General features: G+C 41.9%; 1 pseudogene; it reads right to left on the reverse strand.

The window, feature by feature from the left end:
• Positions 1 to 3: 3 nt before the first annotated feature.
• Positions 4 to 1,081, reverse strand: LOC125344631 (annotated as a pseudogene).
• Positions 1,082 to 19,473: the final 18,392 nt, after the last annotated feature.

The raw sequence follows: 19,473 nt of genomic DNA on the forward strand, positions 1-19,473 counted from the left end.
TAGCTGGCTGCCATTGCTAAATCTGTTGTTTGCAGGGGCCTTGGACAAAGTTCTGGCTTTGCTGAGTAGCGTCCTCACCATTTCAGCTCTTTTTACATAGGGGCCAGGTGTCCTGCAGTCCTAGCCCTGGTACTATACAGTTTCTGTGGAAGAGGTGACTGCAGTGAAGCTGCTGGACTGCTTCCTCAAGTGTGTAATCTTTGCATACTGCACATTCTAGGCCCATCTCAACTTGTTCCTGAGTTACTGTCAATGTTGGAAGAGATGTGATCTTTTCCTGTGGCTGGTGGAGGCCCTGTGTTTGACACTTGTCCGAAAAGCTGCATTACACTGGCATCAGCCCTGTCTGACCGCGGGCATAGTCCCCAGGGTTTGAGTGCAGCATCCCACTACAAGAAAAAGGTGGGGGGGGGGCCTCCAAGATTTGTAGAATTTGCAAAGAGTCCTGCCAAGATCCGTTGTATGATCCCTTCAATAGCTGGAGATCTGTCAGGACGAGGACTTCCCTGAGACCTGTATCTCCGACTCATTGGCAGCTGTGGAGCCGTCTTGGTCCCACAAGTCAGTGTGAGTTTGGTGACCCCTCTCGTTGGCTCTATAATCGTGATCCAGTGGATTATGACTTAGAAATGGTCTAAAATCTTGGGAAACGTTGTGTGATCCAAATGGCCCTAGAGCTCGGCAAAATGTGTCGTTGTGCTATTGTCTATCCGGCTGCCACTACCACCTAGAAAACCGGAATCATCTGTCACTTCTTCAATAAAGCCTGATTCTCATCTGGGACTTATATATTCCGGTAGTTTGGGGATGACCTCGCCCTTGCAAAAGTGGCAGAAAAGCGGTGCGTGGTCACAGGGGCGCCCACATTGGCCCCGGCCCCCGAAGCCTCCGCCACTTTCCGCCTCCACCGCGGAGGGCAAGAGGGCAGCGGGCGCGACTCTCGCCAGGCCGCTCCTTGTGGCTGCACCGGCCGCTGCCGCCTCAGCGCGCCCTGCTGGCCGCTCCGGAGCCTGCGCCCGTGGGAGAGTTCATTCTGATAAATGTTTTTAATATGACCGATTGCACATCGGCACCGTGCCATTTGTTGTGTTCCTGTCCAAAGAGTACACTCCTTTGGTCTGCTGTGAGTGAATGCCTAGAGTCCTGTATCTATTTTTTCCTGTCCCAAGCTATCGTAAAACTCACTTTTGCATGGGAGCAAAACCATTGTCTCTCCCAGTTTGGCTTACCTCACTAAAAATGATTTATCTAGTCCTATCCATTCCCCTGCACATGCTATATTTTACTTTGTAATGGCAGTATAAAATTACATCGTGTATTTTTAGATCCACTTATCCATTGGAGGACATCTGGGCTCTTTCTCTAACTTGGCTAATGGGAATAGTTCAGCAGTGAACAAGGAGGTGCAGTTGTCTTCCCGTATGCTGGTTTGTGATGTTCAAGACAGATACCCAGGAGTGGCATGGCTGGGTCATGTGAAATGGGTACTTTGGTTTCTTCAGAAACCTCCAGCCTGCTGTCCGGAGTGGTTTTACTAGCGTTCATACCCACCAAAGGCACAATAGACTTCTTCTTTCCAGCACACCCCTGCCAGTATTTGTTGTTTTTGTTTGAATTCACAATGTTGGCCAAGAAAATTGAGGTGAGATGGAATCTCATAGGTATTTTGATGTGCATTTTCTTTACGGCCAGGAATGCTGAGCCTTTCCTCATGTGTTTCTTTGCCTTGTCTCTTCTTCTCTGAAGTCTGTCCTTGGCTCCTTTTAGTGATTGATTAACTTTGTTACTTGTTACTTTCTTGAGCTCCTCTATGTTTTGGATATTAGGCCTTCCTTAGATGTATTGGTGGTAAAGATCTCCTCCCACTCTGCTCTGTTGGTGGTTTTTCTAGTTCAGTATCTATATCCTTTGGCATGCAGAAAGTTATTTTGGTGAAATACCACTTGTCAAGTGTCTCTCCTGTCTGCTGTGTCCCTGAGACTTTTCAGAAAAGGTCCTGCACATGCCTTTGAGCTCACGTATTCCTTCTACTTCTTCTTGCAGAAATTGCAAAGTTTTAGGTCTGATGTTGAGGTGTTTGATCTACTTTGAGGTGATTTTAGTGCATGGAGACAAAGGGGGATCCACCTCTAGTTTTCTGCACCTAGATACCTACTTTTACCAAGACCAACTTTTGAAGAACCTGCCTTTTTCCCACTGTCTATACTTGGATACCCAGTCAATTATCAGGTAACTCTAAGTAAGTGTTTTATGTCTGACTCTTCTAGTCTGTTCCAGTGATCTCTTGGTCTACTTTTGGGGCAACAGCATGCTGTTTTTGTTAGTAGAGCTCTTTACTAGGGCTTCATGTCTGGAATTGTGATACCACCCCCATTGCCATTTTTCCCTAGAATTGCTTTAGCTATTGTAGTCTTTGCTGTTCCACATGAATTTTTAGTTTATATTCTCTATCTTGGTAAAGAACTACTTTCAGGGTTTGATGGGGAATACACTAGATTTCTAGATAATTTGTAACAGTACATGGGGATTGCATTAGATTTATAGGTAATTTATGGCCATTTTCCCACTACTAGTGGCTACCTCTTCAAGAATATTCTAACACTTTACAATTACTCATGTAGACTTTGATTCATTTCTTCAAATTTTTAGCATTTTTGCTATAAAGTCTTTCGCTTACTTAATTAGGTTTTCTCCCAGATAACTTGCTTGCTTACTTGGTTTTACTTTGTTTATTGAGGGAATTGAGATGGAGTTGTTTTCCTGATTTCCATCTCTGCTTGTATATGTTTGGTATACAGACGGTCTACGGATTTTTTTTAATGGATTCATGTATTGAGTATTGAGTAAGTTTAGTAAACAGATAAGCCATGATATAATAGGCAAATACAAACATTATGAGGATTTTAGATTTTTTAAGAGTAAAGTCTTATTCATTAAGAATAAAATACTTGGGGCTGGGGATATAGCCTAGTGGCAAGAGTGCCTGCCTCGGATACACGAGGCCCTAGGTTCGATTCCCCAGCACCACATATACAGAAAACGGCCAGAAGCGGCGCTGTGGCTCAAGTGGCAGAGTGCTAGCCTTGAGCGGGAAGAAGCCAGGGACAGTGCTCAGGCCCTGAGTCCAAGGCCCAGGACTGGCAAAAAAAAAAAAAAAAAAGAATAAAATACTCTTATTTTCCTGAATATTGTTATTTTCCTGGATTTCAACAAGACATAATAAAGTAAGCACAATGTTTAATAAGGCAAAATTTATGTAGTTTGTTGGGATCCATCTTTCCCCTTGATGGAAGGGGCTTGATGCACCTCCCCCAGCCCTGGGGAATGCGGCCCTTCTACCCCCTCTGGATTGGAATCCAGAGAAACCGGTTGGGCAAACAGCCCCCCAACCTTCTAGCCAGCCCGGCGCGCTCGAGTGACGTTAGCCCTTGGGGGTCAGGTGATACCTTTCAGCCTATCGACATCCTGGCCAAACCCCTCCCTCGGAATCATCTCCCCTTGTCCTTCTCTTAATAAAGGCAGTTCGCGGGCTGGGGGTATAGCCTAGTGGCAAGAGTGCCTGCCTCGGATACACGAGGCCCTAGGTTCGATTCCCCAGCACCACATATACAGAAAACGGCCAGAAGCGGCGCTGTGGCTCAAGTGGCAGAGTGCTAGCCTTGAGCGGGAAGAAGCCAGGGACAGTGCTCAGGCCCTGAGTCCAAGGCCCAGGACTGGCCAAAAAAAAAATAAATAAATAAAATAAAGGCAGTTCGCTCTAAGAAGCCAGCCCCGTTGCATGTGTACGTTGCAGGCGGTCACACACCTACGGCAGGTCCCGTGTGCGTCAGGTTGGAGTGACCCCCACGTTCCACTCTAACTTACCTGCAGGCCGGGGGTTAGGGGAGAGGACGAAAGGAGGGTGGAAAGAAAGAAGGAAGAGTCCGAGCCGGGAGGGGCAAAAACCCCAACATAGTTAATTCACGATTACAATGTTTTGATGTATTGGAGGGGGTAGGAAGTATGCAACATTGTTTAAATATTCTTTTAAAGGAATTTACCATTATAAAGTAACTTTTAAATTTGATACAATAAACTACATGCTATATAGAAAATAAAATTTTATTCTTGAGTTATAGTGCTGAGTTCCACTACTTTTTAATGCTATGCTTTAATTATATACCTAATTCAAAAGGTTTCAAATATAGAAATTAAGAAATCCGATCACAGTCATCTAACCCAAGTAAAAATAGGATGCATTTTCAGCATCTTCTATTGATAGATACTTTGAAGTCCCAAGCTTTATGAATAAAGTTAAAATACTGGTTATTCTAAGGGTTTTTCCCATTACATTTTTGTTTATCACAAATACAAAATGGGATCAGAATACACCAAACTTCAACATAAGTCTCTATACAACTACTGTAAAATGACTGTTGAGGATAATACTCATTTTCAGTAACACATCAAGGTTAATCATTAAGCTCAGTGAAGCTCACTGGGGGTTCAACTCAAGTGTAGAATGGTACTCAAGAGCAAAATTGGGGAAGGGATTCTTTCTTATCAGTTATAGACAAATTGAAGAATGTCTTAATGTTTTCAATACCAGGTGACATCTGAACAAAAGCAGTTAAATCTAACTTATCCATAACCACAGGAGCAAATCCAAAGCAATGTCTGGTGAATGTGGATGGTTCTTTCACCATGACTTTCTGGTTTGATACTATATAAAGAACCTTACTAGAATGAATAGATTTGAATATATCCCAGACTATTTCCCCTGGAAACTAACGAGCTATGTAAGTGATTGTAGCCTCCAAATCAGAATTGCCTGGAAAGTATGGATTCAACACTGTGCAGAGTTTGTTAGTAAATCTTTACTTCAATTCTTAACAACTTCCAAAAAAGAAAAGAATTTGTAAAATGTTAGTATTTACAGGTAAAAATACTGAAAATACACCCTCCTACAATCTATACTATAATAATAAAAAAAAATCAGGGGCTGGGGATATAGCCTAGTGGCAAGAGTGCCTGCCTCGGATACACGAGGCCCTAGGTTCGATTCCCCAGCACCACATATACAGAAAACGGCCAGAAGTGGTGCTGTGGCTCGAGTGGCGGAGTGCTAGCCTTGAGCGGGAAGAAGCCAGGGACAGTGCTCAGGCCCTGAGTCCAAGGCCCAGGACTGGCCAAAAAAAAAAAAAAAAAAATCAGTAACAAAGCATGTTAGGCCTCACCATGCTAATACTCCACCAGATGCTATATGTGTACTATATATGAGGACTTATATGTGCTATATAAAAAGGAGTAATAGAAAGAAACTGCTGTTATCTAGTCATGGTACCACATACATTTTTGAAATAAAATTCTAAGAAATATCCTTCACTGATTTTATGACAGGGCTCTCCGGTTGCAGTGTATTGTGGGTGCCTCTGCACAAGTTCTACACTGATACAATGGCTCCTGTTTAGGTTGACAAATCTCTCAAGATCAGTTTTTCTCCTTCATGTCAAAGGCCAGAGATGATGAAGCTGTTACCCTAATTTCCTCAATCCTGGGTCAATGGAGGATCTAAAACACTTGGTATTCTCTGACCACTAACAACCTAAGTATGTTTTAAAAGATTAGATCTATTACAAAGCACAAAATTAAATGCACTGTTAGAAACTAAATATCTTGATACGTAGGATTTAGTGTCAAAAGAGGTGATGGTCAAGTATGTTTCTTTTATGGAGAGGAAATTAGAACTATGTATTATAGGCTGTATTGCCTAAATGCCTACACAATAACCTTTTACTGAGGTTAAATACCCAGCAAAACTGAAAAGCTCTTTGGATTAAATGAGGAATAATATTATAACATAATAAAATCTATACATTTGGATGAATGGGGGATTGTTTAGGTTTTACCTAAACACTTAGGTTTTAATTAACAAGTTTACATAGCTAAACTAGTTTTGTTTATGTAGTATAATGGGTAAAGTTTTCCCTATATGTGATTATATAAAATTTAGCAAATAACCATTCATTTCTTTAATACATAAATAGGTAATGCTAAAAAAGTTTATGTACTATAATGGGTAAGGTTTTCCCTATATGTGATTATATAAAATTTAGCAAATACCATTCATTTCTTTAATACATAAATAGGTAATGCTAAAAAAGTTTTCAAAGATCAAAAGCTTTCAATATTTGCTAACTTTGTTCTTTCTTACAGTGAAAAGGTAAACATTAACCAAGATTATCTGCTGTACTACAAAATCTGGGTTAATGAGATATTACTTTCACCCTGTAAGAGAAGCAAAGTAAGCTGGAAGAAAATCCTATCATTTGCTGGCTTTTCATTAGAAAGATGAACACCAGCTCTAAGCAGCAAGTACTGAATAATTTTAGTATTAAAGGTTTTATATGACAATCAGTAATAACTTTTTAAAACAATTCAGTTACCCTAAAGGGCTTTCTTAGCTTAGGAATATCCATAGGTGTGACTAATCTCTCTGCCTTTGGTTGCTAAAGATTTATTTTAAACTAGGCTCAGTGGTATACATCCACAATCCCAGCTACTTGGGTGGCAGAGGCAAAAGGAATACACATTTCTGGCTAGCTCAGGCAGAGGATGAGTGAAGCCTTATCTGAAAAAACATACAAACTAAAAGGGCTGGGATATATGAGGCCCTTGGTTTAAAACCCAGAACCAGAAAAAACTACTATGAACTTTTTTTTTTAGTGCAGGACCCCCAGCTTGAACTCAGGGCCTCGTGCTGTCCCTGAACTTCATTTTACTCATGGCTAGCACACTAGCATTTTTACCACGGCACCATACCCAGCTTTTTCTGAGTACTTTCTTGAATTGAAGAGTCTCACAGACTCTCCTGGCCAGGTTGTACTCAAATCTCAATCCTCAGATCTTAGCTACCTGAGTAGTCAGGGTTACAAGCATGAGCCACCAGTTAATGGTTTTAGACTACTTTTTATTTTTATTTATATTAGCAAAAATATTTCCATGTTTGTTGTACAGTCTAAAATGTATTTTTAAGTTGGCAACTGAAAAAATTTTAATGCCAAGGTATTTAGAAGAAGTCATGTCCAGCACACATTTGGAAGTAAACTACAAAGCTGGGTGAGGTGGCCTATACCTATAATCCCAGCAATTGGGAGGCAGAGACAAGAAGACTGCAAGTTTGAGGCCAGCCTGAATTCCATAATGAAACTATTGATAACAAAAGGATCTGCCTTTATTATTACTCAAATATAGGGAACACTGAGCACAGCTGGTCCCTGTGCCAGTCAGTCCCTGACAACAAATATATTAACTAACCTTCCTATTTGCTCAGTGGACAGGATTATGTCTCTAACTCAGTCTGCATTCTATGGGTAAACACAACTAAGACTGTACACTGTATGAATTTAGATTTCAAATATTAGTCATTCCATTTCAATATGTGTCTGCTGTGTGGCTGAGAATCATTTTTTTTTTTCTAGATGATAAAATCCCTTCCATCTCATCTTCTATAACAAGGAAAATCCTAGACATTATTAGCATCCATGTAGAAGATAAAAAATAAGAATAAAAAAAGAGATAAAACTAACAACTAAAGATTTCATCACAAGTTTACCAAAGATAGGCCAGGGTTGGAGGTATATGCCTGTAATCCCAATACTTGTGAGGCAGAGACAGGAAGATTACCAGTGAAGGACAGTGTGAGCTACATAAAGAATTCTAGGCCAGCCTGTGTAGCAAGACCCTGTCTCAAATACACACAATTCAGAACAAAGTTAGGCTGGGGCTGCATCTCCATGGAAGAGGATTTGCCCTGCATGAGCAGAGGTTGGGTTTCATCTCTCGCATCCCTCCCAAACAGTAAGAACAGACGCACACCACTCCTACATTTCAAAAATACGCAAAGATCTACTATAAACATTTTGTTGACAGAACACTCACTATTTGTATACAGCTACATTATATGGCAAAGGTTAGAAACCATGTCTGTTCATATGTATTTCTATTAAAGATCAAGCCATATGCTTCCTTCATGGGAAGCTGGAAAGAGCTATGTAGGGCTAAGTGCTATATTTACCTACCTATTTATTTTACAGAAACTAATTCTTATATGATTATTCAAGGTGTTAATTAGGTTTATCTGACAGTCCATGAAGAAGTAGAAGCTGGGTCCTAATGAATCTCAGGGCAATCCTAGGTACTCAAGAGGCTGAGATTCAGAGGAACACAGTGTGAAAACAGAATAGGCAGAAAAAGGTCCACAAGACTCCACCTCAGAAACTGTAACCCCTCTGTACATCACTTTAATAAAGAATTTTTTTTTAAAAAGGCTCCACCTCCAATGAATCAGCAAAAAGTCAGAGTGCAGTTTCTTAACCGCTAAGCAAGAAACACAAGTGAGTAAGCATGAGGTCCTCAGTCCAACCTCAGAACCACAGAAATGATGCTATTTAGAAGCATTTATGCCAGAAAAAACCTTGATGCTACCAATTTGTATGTTTTACATTAGCATATTAGTTTTGGCATAGGCACTGCCTACCTGAACTTAACCTTTCATGATTTCCATCTGCAGCTTGCTGTGGCTGGCTCAGTGGAAGATGTAAGCAAAGACTCTGTTCCTTGTATTTTACAATATACAATATATCATTACTTCTATAGATATAGGCAGAACATTTCTAAATAATAAAAATATAATCTTACTACACTTTTACAAGGAGAACGTAAGAGGACTCACTATAGCACCATCTCACAACTGCTGTCATGCAATTCTCATGTTTCATTTATGATCATACAAACACACACACAAACCCTGACTTACCTCTAAGATACTCTAAAATAAAATAATATATACGGAAACCTAACACACATAAATACAAAATGGTATGCCATAAGAGGTCACCTAGCATTCGGTCAGACGGCTGTGGGGCAGCCGCCGTCATCGCAGGCCTCCAGGAGCCGCGCTGACCCTCGCCGCGCGCCTCCAGCTCGGACTCCATCCTCTCGGTGGACACGCTGAGGCGGAACCAGTTCAGTTCGGCCTTTCCGGTTGAGGCCACCGCCGCTCCGCCCTCCTCCATCCTGGAGGCCAGGCCAGGCCCCGAGCCGCGCCTTGCCTGACCACCCGCGGCCCCGACCCCTCCCTTCGTCCCAGTCCATTGATTTGTGTGAGGTAATTTTGTAACCAGCTACTATAACAGTTTTCAGTCAACTCTAGGAGCTTGGAGATGGAGTCCTTGTTTCCTTTAGATATCATGCATTAGGGTATCTGCTATACGGATGGCTTGATTCTGCCTTCCTTATGTGAATCAGAATTGTATCTTTTTCTTGTCTTATTGCTCTGGCTAGCATTTCCAGATCTACACTGAAGAGAAGTACAGAGAATGGACTACCTTGATTTCTCGCGGATTTTAGAGCAAATTGTTTTTGTTCATGGCCATTCAGTATGGCATTTGCTGTGGTTTTTTTTTTTTATCATATATGGACTTTATTATTTTTTGTTATGTTATTTCTATTAATGATGTTGGATTTTTTTGAAGGGATTTCTCTGCATCTACTGAGATCATCCACATGGGCTATCTTTGAAGCAATTGAGAGACTAGAACTATAGTTTTACCTAACTCTCTTTCAGGTCATCATACAAAGGGTGGTACATTGTGAGGGAACCTGACTGAGCATGTCAAACTTTGTACTCCTTGCAGTTATATGTTCATTATTATTACACTCATTAACTTCAAAAAGCAAAGGACACTTTAAAATTCCAATTTAAAGGGAATCTTATTCTTCCCACCATATTTCCCATCTTCTCATATGTCTCATATATACCAAAGGTTCTAATGGACCCTTAATTAACCTCACTGCTTCTGCAGTGAGTGTAGCAGCTACCGCTTCTGATGCCATAGCTGATCTTAATTATTCCAAAGCTCTAGGCAGGTAGAATCTGATCTACAAAGGAAAAAAGGACCACAAAACTTTCCCCAGAATTTGTTTTAACTTTTCTAAGTTACAGGGCTTGAACTCTTGGCCTAGGGGTTAGTGTTGTACCACAAGAGCCACAGAGCCACTTCTGCTTTTCTTCTGGCTAATTAGACATAAGGGTCTCATGGGGTTTCCTGCCCAGACTGGCTTTGAACCATGATCCTCAGATCTCACTGTCCTCATTACCAAGGATTGCAGGTGTGTGATACAGGAGAGTAGCCCAGTTTTGTCTTGTGTTTTGGAACATACTAACTACATACAGAAAAAAAATTCTAAGGAGGCTAGATGGGTTAGATTAACCTGCTGCATGGCTTTGAGAGTGCCAGGAGCCTCTCTTTGAGACACAACCACCTCATACTGATTCTGATATTGCAAAAACCTGTAACTCTTGAACTTTATACTTCTTCTGAACATGACCTGAAACTATTGGAAGAAGTTCTAAAGTGCTTTCTCTGATGGCCTCCACAGGAACTGGGAAAGTTTTCCAGTTTTTTCCCCCTACAGATGAAAAGCCTATGCATATTTCAGTTCTTATAGAACTGCAAAGCAAACTCTGTTATCTTAATCCTAAAACTCAGTTCTCTGCAGTAAAATTCAGCACCTGGAGATTATTTATTAGGGAAATAATTGTGGTTATTATTTCAATCTTCAAGAAATGAATGGGTGGTGCTCTTTCCCACATGGTTGTTTCAGGAAAGAGCCAGGCATTGGTGGGTGGTCCAATATAATTCTAGCTGCTCAGAATGCTGAGATCTGAGGATTGTGGTGTGATATTTGCTTAGACAGGAAAGTCTGTGAGACTCTTATCACCAATTATGCACCAAGAAATTAGTAGTGGAGCTCTGGCTGAGGGCCAAGTATTATCCCTAATAAAAACACTCAAGGACAGTACCCAGGGACAGAGTTCTTACCCCAGGAGTGGGACAGAAACAATAAAAATGAAGATGTGGAAACCCTAGAGACCTGTGGTAGACCAATATGGAAGACCAATCCTTGCCCTCTCCATGGAGGAGCCATGGAGACAGCGCTCAGAACAGTTCATCATAACCACGCTGGGGCTGTCTCTGTTGGGTAATGTTTATTCAGTTTGAGTGCAGGCACCTAAATGGTATCCCAGTAAGGAAGAGGACAAGCATAACAACTCAGATTCTTGAACCCTTCTCATGAAACATTGCTCTTGTGCTGAATATAGCAGGTTTCCCAATAATGGGTTAGAACATATCCCAGGGACATGCAGGCTTTGAAATGTTGTATTCTGAAACACATGCACATGCACCTAATTCACTGCTATCATATATTTAAGTATTTCACATCTAGCTCTTGAAAAGTATACCCTTTACCTAGTGGCAATTGTTTGCAGGACTACATCCATGCTCAAGGAGCATGCTAGTTGCACACCAGTACTGCCACGAGGCACTTTTCCCTTGCTCGGTGTGATCCAGTCGTGTTTTACAGAGTTTTGCTGTGTGAGTACTATCTAGACTACAGAAAGGCCCAAGATTGTGGAAACAATGTTTGGCTATGTGACCATTCACGAAGAAACACTGAAGGGTCCTCCTCCTTGCCAACACCATCCCCAAACACCTCAGCAGTTTGAATGTTAGATATTTTACAGGATAATGACTTGTGAGTTATACTATGTCTAAACACCTCCATGCTATGAGGAAGGCTGGCGTTTCCAAACCCCAATGTCAACACAATGGCAACTCCATAGCCAGATATTGTCATTGAGTAGCCCACTCTCCTTCATCTGTACGGTGTGAAATGCACATGCAATTTTAATTCATGAGACCTGAAATGCAAGTCCATGGCTGGCTGTACATACAAATACATACACACATACATGCATACATGCATACATACATACATAGAACTATATATTTTTAATAAATGAAGGATATGGAGGACCCAAAACTATAAAGCAGATTATACCTCAATACTACAATAGATAATAATGAGTTATTATAAACTAAAGTTTTTTGTTTTTGTTTTTTTTTTTTTTTTGGCCAGTCCTGGGCCTTGGACTCAGGGCCTGAGCACTGTCCCTGGCTTCTTCCCGCTCAAGGCTAGCACTCTGCCACGTGAGCCACAGCGCCGCTTCTGGCCGTTTTTTCTGTATATGTGGTGCTGGGGAATCGAACCTAGGGCCTCGTGTATCCGAGGCAGGCACTCTTGCCACTAGGCTATATCCCCAGCCCTAAACTAAAGTTTTAATTAAAACAGAATTATAACACCAAGCAAAATAGTACTCACCGCATGTTTCCAATGTGAGTTGAAAGTAAGAGAGAATAACAAAGTGAAACCACAATAGTAAACTATAGCACTCAGGTGAGGAAAGTCAATAATGATGTATACTGAAACTGTGTAGCTCACTATGGTACATGAATTTAAAACCAATATTTTAATAAATGATTAGAAAATCCAAAATAGGACAAGTACAGAGAGTGACTACCTTCAGTGCCCCATATACCTGGAGACTAATGGATTAGAAGGGCCTAGATCAAATCAGCATAAACTTAACATGGTCAAGAAGACCGACACTAAGGTGTGAGTAACTAGTTACAAGGAATCTTCAAGTTCCTATTGTGGAAGACCTTGACACCCTAGTACTAGTAGAAAATCCCAATTAAGTTTATACACATGCTCCTCTGACAGTTAAAATTCTGTGTCTGAATACCCAATTTCATGTAACATAGTGCATGAATAATAGTCAATGAGCTTGAACCTATCTCAGAGGACTAGAGAAAACAAGCTCACATCAAAATTGCACAGTGAACCCTCATTCCTCTCACAGGATGTTGCAAGAAGTGCCTTTAAAAACCCTGCTCAACAAAATCAGAGGCACACCTACAAATCCAGGGAAAACAGTGTCACTCAACAAAAGAGCTGCTGGGCCTACCAAAGGACACTAGGTTTGTACTCCCTGCCTGAGCCCTTGTCTTCTATATGCAAAGTCTAGTCCTGAATCATAACAGAGATTGGTTGCCATAGAAAAACCTCTTCATTCCACCTTGCGAAACAAAAAAACCTGCTTAATTGACACATACTTAAGGAACCAACGACAGTAGCTCCTGCCTGTAATCCTAGCTACAGAGGAAGATGAGTTCTGAGAATTTGCTTTCAGAGATGGCCAAGACAGGAAACTCTATTGAAAAGCTATCAAAAGACCAGAAGTATTGGTATAGCCTCAAGGGGTGGTGCACCAGACTTCAGAATAAAAACTTAGAGACTGCAACCAGGCCCAATAGCAGCACTTAGAATTAAGAAAAAAGAAAATGAGAAAGAAGTAAAGAAGGAAGGAAAGAGGAAAAAAAAGAAAGAGAAAGGTAAAAGTAATGAGAGTAAGAAAAGCAAAAGCAGAGAGAGAAACTAAAAGAATGTGAAAAAAAGAGAAGATTGAAGTTGAAATACAGAAACAGAGGGATAGGGATAGAGAAAGAAAGACAAAAGGAAGGAAGTGGAGAAAAGAAGGAAGAAAGAAGGGTGCGAAAATAAGAAAGAAGGGTAGAATGAGACAGGGAAAGAAATGGCAACCCGGAAAAAAAAAAAGAGGAAAAGATGGAAGGGAGGGAGGGAGGGAGGGGAAGGGAGAAATGGAGGGTTTAGATTCCTCACTTTGGTTTTGCGTGTGTCTGACGTAGTCGGAGCCCTTGGGAGGACATAATGTCAGTATTGGGGAGGGGAGAGTTTATGAAGCACCCTTTAGTAACAAAGGTTCTATCAAACGCTATGGTCATATGAAAACAATGGCAATGAGGAGGGAGGATAACGCACGGTGAGTATTTTGGTTTGGTTTTACATCCCATCGTGGGGGATTCCCAAACTCCCTACTTACTTACTGGCTCCCCCTTCATTTTCAGAGCTTCCACGTTGCCGACTTCCTCCCCACCCCTCCCCCGGCCCTACATCCGGGACCTTCGGGGGTCCAAGCCCACGGAGCGGTGCCTGCGGGGGGCCGGTGAAGCGGCTGAGCGCGTCAGGGTACGAAACTGCGGGAAGAAGGTAAGGAATGTGGAAATTAAATACAGAAGTGAATTTTGAGCCAGGCGGGCGTTGTCCGAAGCTGAATCCTCTGTGGTGAAGAGTAAGTGGGTGTAGCGCAGACTTTTGTCTTTTACCTCAGGGTTACCGGAGGTCGTAAAAGCATTTCCGCAAATTACAGGAACGCGCATCGCTGTGTGTATCGGAGGCGCTTGGTTGCCCTGAGCGTAAAATGCGCGTGTGGCCCCTCCCTTGCAGAGGAAAACGGCGGAGCGGCGAGTTTGTTCCCGCCTGAGGGAGCAGCCTGCACGCTGATAACCGGCAGGAAAAGCTGCACAAAACCACTCTCCACAGGGGAGACACACAACTGCCATTTCATTCTTGGCCCTTCTTGTGGGAGCTTGGCTCTGGGTGACTTTTTTTTTCTTAGAAATTTTTTTCCTTGGGGCTGGGGATATGGCCTAGTGGCAAGAGTGCCTGCCTCGGATACACGAGGCCCGAGGTTCGATTCCCCAGCACCACATATACAGAAAACGGCCAGAAGCGGCGCTGTGGCTCAAGTGGCAGAGTGCTAGCCTTGATCGGGAAGAAGCCAGGGACAGTGCTCAGGCCCTGAGTCCAAGCCCCAGGACTGGCAAAAAAAAAAAAAAAAAAGAAAGAAATTTTTTTCCACATGGAGAAGCCACCGCCCGCCATTTTGATTCACGCGGACTTTACCACTGCTGGCTTTCCCGTCGGTTTTCACACATACATTCGGAATTACATCAACCAAGGCAAGATGCACAAAGGGAATAACAGGCGAGGCAGGGAAGGCCCGCCCCCTGTGGCGTCACTGTGTAGGACATGGGAGGGGGCGGGGCAACAGGCTGTGTCAGGAGTAAGGGAGGGGCAGCCTAGGAAATCCCCCGCCACAGCCCGGGTGGCACTTTTAATTGGTCCGGACAGCCAGGGGGGGGGGGCACTTTTATTTTTTATTTATTTATTTATTTTGCCAGTCCTGGGCCTTGGACTCAGGGCCTGAGCACCCTCCCTGGCTTCTTCCCCCTCAAGGCTAGCACTCTGCCACCTGAGCCACAGTGCCCCTTCTGGCCATTTTCCATATATGTGGTGCTGGGGAATCGAACAGAGAGCCTCATGTGTTGGAGGCAAGCACTCTTGCCACTAGGCCATATTCCCAGCCCAAGGAGGGGGCACATTTAATTGGTCCGGACAGTCACGGTGGAGCTACAAGTTCGTCTGGCCAGTTGGAGCAGGCAGGGCTGGAGCGCCCCGGGTATATAAATAGGCTGCCTGCCTGGGCATCAGGGGAGCCGGGGAGGCGAGCAGAAGAGCAGGAATTGGAAAGAGGAGGTGAGTGAAGCTGAGCCAAGTGGAAACCGGGCCATTGGAGGAGCAGTGACCCCTACCAGACCAGCCGGAGGAGTAGAGTAAGGTGCTGAACTAGACTGGCTGGAGGAGTGGAACTTGATCCATACCCTGCTGGCCGGTGGAGTTTGACAGAGCCAACCAGAGCCCAATGCCATAGGGGTCGTCTAAAACCTGAGGCCTGTAGGGGAATCTCGAGCCTGAGGCCTATTGAGTAGTCAGAGTCCAAGGCCTGCAGACCATTGACTGTGAGGAGGCTTGAGGCTCATTAAAGCCTGAGGGGAATGAGGCCTACAGGAAGGAAGCTTCCTCTTCTGGAGGCTTGGAGGTTGAGGTGGTTGGAGATTAAGGTGGAGTTCAGGTCAGGACAGGTCTCAGGTCTGGGTTTTGGGTAGCTAGCACAAGACAAGGTATTCACAAGCTTGCATTCGGACATGGAAGGCTGATCTGCTTCCAGGTTTTTTAACCTGGTGTAAATAAAATCGCTTTGTAAATAAAACCCCTTCCCACTTTAAGTTGTCCCTCCATGGATTATTCTCGCTCTTGAAATACAACACAAACACTCAACGTAACAACTGGCACTGCTAATTTAATGTGAGCAAAATGACCCATCTCACAGAAACGTCCAAAATTTTGGACATTTGCTTTAGTTTTCTCAGCTAATCGAATCAGTCTATACTGACATTGGCAAGGAAGATCTTCACACTTGAGATTTGGTCAACTAATGGCAAAAATTCTCTTGTACAGGGCTGGGGATATAGCCTAGTGGCAAGAGTGCTTGCCTCGTATACATGAAGCCCTGGGTTCGATTCCCCAGCACCACATATACAGAAAATGGCCAGAAGTGGCGCTGTTACTCAAGTGGCAGAGTGCTAGCCTTGAGCAAAAAGAAGCCAGGGACAGTGCTCAGGCCCTGAGTCCAAGGCCCAGGACTGGCAAAAAAAAAAAAAAAAAAATTCTCTTGTACAATCACTCTCCATTTTAGCAAGTTTAAAGTTTGGCCAGGAAAACATTGAGGTGGAAGAACTACTTAATAGTGACTATGATAATTGGGGACAGAGGAAAAACATTTGAAAGCCTTTATATGTGTGTTTATCTTCAAAACCTTACAAGACTGTTACATAGGTTCCATTACTAATATTTCCCTTTCTGTAACTTTTTTTTTTTTTTGCCAGTCCTGGGCCTTGGACTCAGGCCCTGGCTTCTTTTTGCTCAAGGCTAGCACTGTGCCACTTGGGCCATAGCGCCACTTCTAGCGATTTTCTGTATATGTGGTGCTGGGGAATTGAACCCAGGACCTCATGTATGTGAGGAGAGCACTCTTGCCACTAGGGCATATCCCCAGCCCTACTTTTTAGAGTTTAAAAATATCACTTTTAACAGTTGTTAGGCAGGGCTGTGAATATGGCTTTGCCATGGAGTATTTGCCTTGCCTTCATGAAGCCTGCTGTTACCTTCCTCACTACCACATATACAGAAAAAGAAGGAAATGTTACTGTGGATGAAGTGATAGAGTGTTAGCCTTGAGTAAAGTGAAGCCAGGGACAGTACTCAGGCCTTGACTCCAAGACCCAGCACTGGGGATAAAATATACTTGATAGGGAATGAGTTATATCTTACAGTGTGAATACTCCAGGTATCATGGATTCTGATTATGAAATTAAATATGTGTATAGTGTATATGTTATTGCTGCTTAAATTGACAAAATCTACTATTGTCTGTTGTACCACACAAGTATATACCATATTTTAATGAAATATGTAAAAAAGTGACACACCATACTTTAAATATTAAAGTCATATTTTACATTAAATAAATTTATTGGAATTGCATGAAATTTGTTACTTTTATCTAGTAATACCTCTTCTTTATATACTACAGATTTTGTTGCTTGAAATAATACTAAGGACTCACTGTCATATTCTATGACTTGAATGTTAAGCGCAGTATAAACGTGGATAATGATGATGATTTTTGTCCACTCACAGCAAGAGGATGGAATCTCAGCATCCTAGGAAACTATTTGTAGGAGGCCTTAGTGCTGAGACCAGAGAAAAGGATCTTGAAAGAATCTTTTGCAAATTTGGACACATAGTGGAAGGTAATTCTTATAGTCTCTGTGTAGGTAAATGCCTATTGAATATATTGAGTAATATATTTCAGATGGCTAACGTAAAATGTCTCTGTTTGAAACTTTCATGAGAAAGACTATTTGTGAAAAGCAAGTACTGACTTAATGTACTGGCCTATGCATCTCTAGCCCTGAATATCAAAATAACAAACATGTTGTGGAGGTAGGATATGAAATAGGATGTCTTAGGCTCAGTTGAAAGGCTTTTGATGGTGACACTGGGAATATTAATCATAATATAAATCATAAATTTTTGTGATTTTGAAGAAAAATTTGAAGTGCTGTGGCCATTGTAATATTTTTAAGTGTGCATGAACTTTTATTTTCCATAAATTAAAATGGTGTCTGTATGTTGCAGTTACATTGCTGAAGCATGGGAAAACCAAGAGGTCTAGAGGATTTGCTTTTATTACTTTTGAAAGCCCTTCAGATGCTCAGAGGGCAGTCAAAGAGATGAATGGAAAAGTAAGCAGCTTTTAATAACATCCTACTTCTGTTCATAACTTTATCATGCTGTTGTTTTTTCTTTCCTGCTGTTTCTAAGGTGACATGATGGCAACTAGTACCCTTGATTTTTATGTTGTAATTTGCTCATAAATGGCTGTGAGCCATGTAGGTATGGTTTGTGCCTAAAACACTATGCACTTAGGCCGCTGAGATCTTCAGATGTTCTAGGTGTTAGACACCTAGGCAAACAAAACCAAGACACCGTTATCATCATGTAGCCAGAAATACTGTGTGGGTTGGAGCACTACATTATAGAAAATGTTGAGCAACAGCTTAGAAGTCCTGACTTTAAGTCCTAGTAGGAGCGCAAATGAAAATCTTGGGAATGGAAGTTGTTTCATTTTCCTGTTCTAGTTTGGCCTAGAAGAGTATGTTAGCTTTCAAACAAGTAAAACTTGCAGGACATTGGTGAGTTATTCCTGTAATGCTAGCTACTAAAGTGGGTCAAAATCTGGAGCCTGGTAGTTTCAAAAACATGAGACTCCATCTCAACCTATCCAGCAAAAGGCCAGGTGTTAGAGGTGACCCTCATGCAATGAAGGTCATGCTAAGTAACCCTAGAATGCTTAAGGTTTTGTGTTGTTAAGTCTTGAAACCAGAATAAAAGCTACAAAATTAAAACAAGATGCCAAGGTAAAGAGAAAGAAAAGGAAAGGAAAACAACAAAAAGAAATAATATCAATTATAACTTTTAGCAGGACTACTTTGGTTTGTTTACTATTTTTTGTGGTCTAGATTTATGCTTGCTAAACAGATACTATGAAAAATTGTTTTCATTGTTGCTAAAATGTTGATACACCTGGGAGTAGAGATACATAAATATGTAAAGTATTTTTCTTTTGGGACCATGTCATCCATGTTGTATTTCTTGCATCAGTCTTTCATCTGTCCTGATTTGGTGTTTTTTTTGAGCTGAAAGTACCACTTATTTTTTCTGTCCACCCTAAACTACAATTTTGAAATTTAACTAGATTGGTCTGAAGTACTTGAATTGATAGTTTAACTTCCTGGTCTCCACCTTCTCAGTGCCTGGATTTTGCTCAAAATTATGGAAGTACTTCTGTGAAATAAAGGCATTAAATGAAACATAGGTTGGAACACAGAATTCCTGTTAGAAAATTTTGGAGCAAGATGAGTTTGAACAAGATTTAAATTCAATTACACAATCACTTCTTGTTAGATGGAAACTAATGTGGCCAAAGTGATGAATTCTTTCTCTCCTGCAGTTCTTTGAATCATCATGCAGAGTGATTTTAGTGAAGACATTTTCTAGATTATTGATTTTACAGTAGTGATACATGAGTGCTTATTATTATTATTTTTTTTTTTGCCAGTCCTGGGCCTTGGACTCAGGGCCTGAGCACCATCCCTGGCTTCTTCCCGCTCAAGGCCAGCATTCTGCCACCTGAGCCACAGTGCCCCTTCTGGCTGTTTTCCATATAGGTGGTGCTGGGGAATCGAACCAAGAGCTTCATGTGTAGGAGGCAAGCATTCTTGCCACTAGGCCATATTCCCAGCCCATGAGTGCTTATTT

This window comes from Perognathus longimembris, unplaced genomic scaffold, assembly GCF_023159225.1.
Source record: "Perognathus longimembris pacificus isolate PPM17 unplaced genomic scaffold, ASM2315922v1 HiC_scaffold_174, whole genome shotgun sequence".
Lineage (NCBI taxonomy): Eukaryota > Metazoa > Chordata > Mammalia > Rodentia > Heteromyidae > Perognathus > Perognathus longimembris.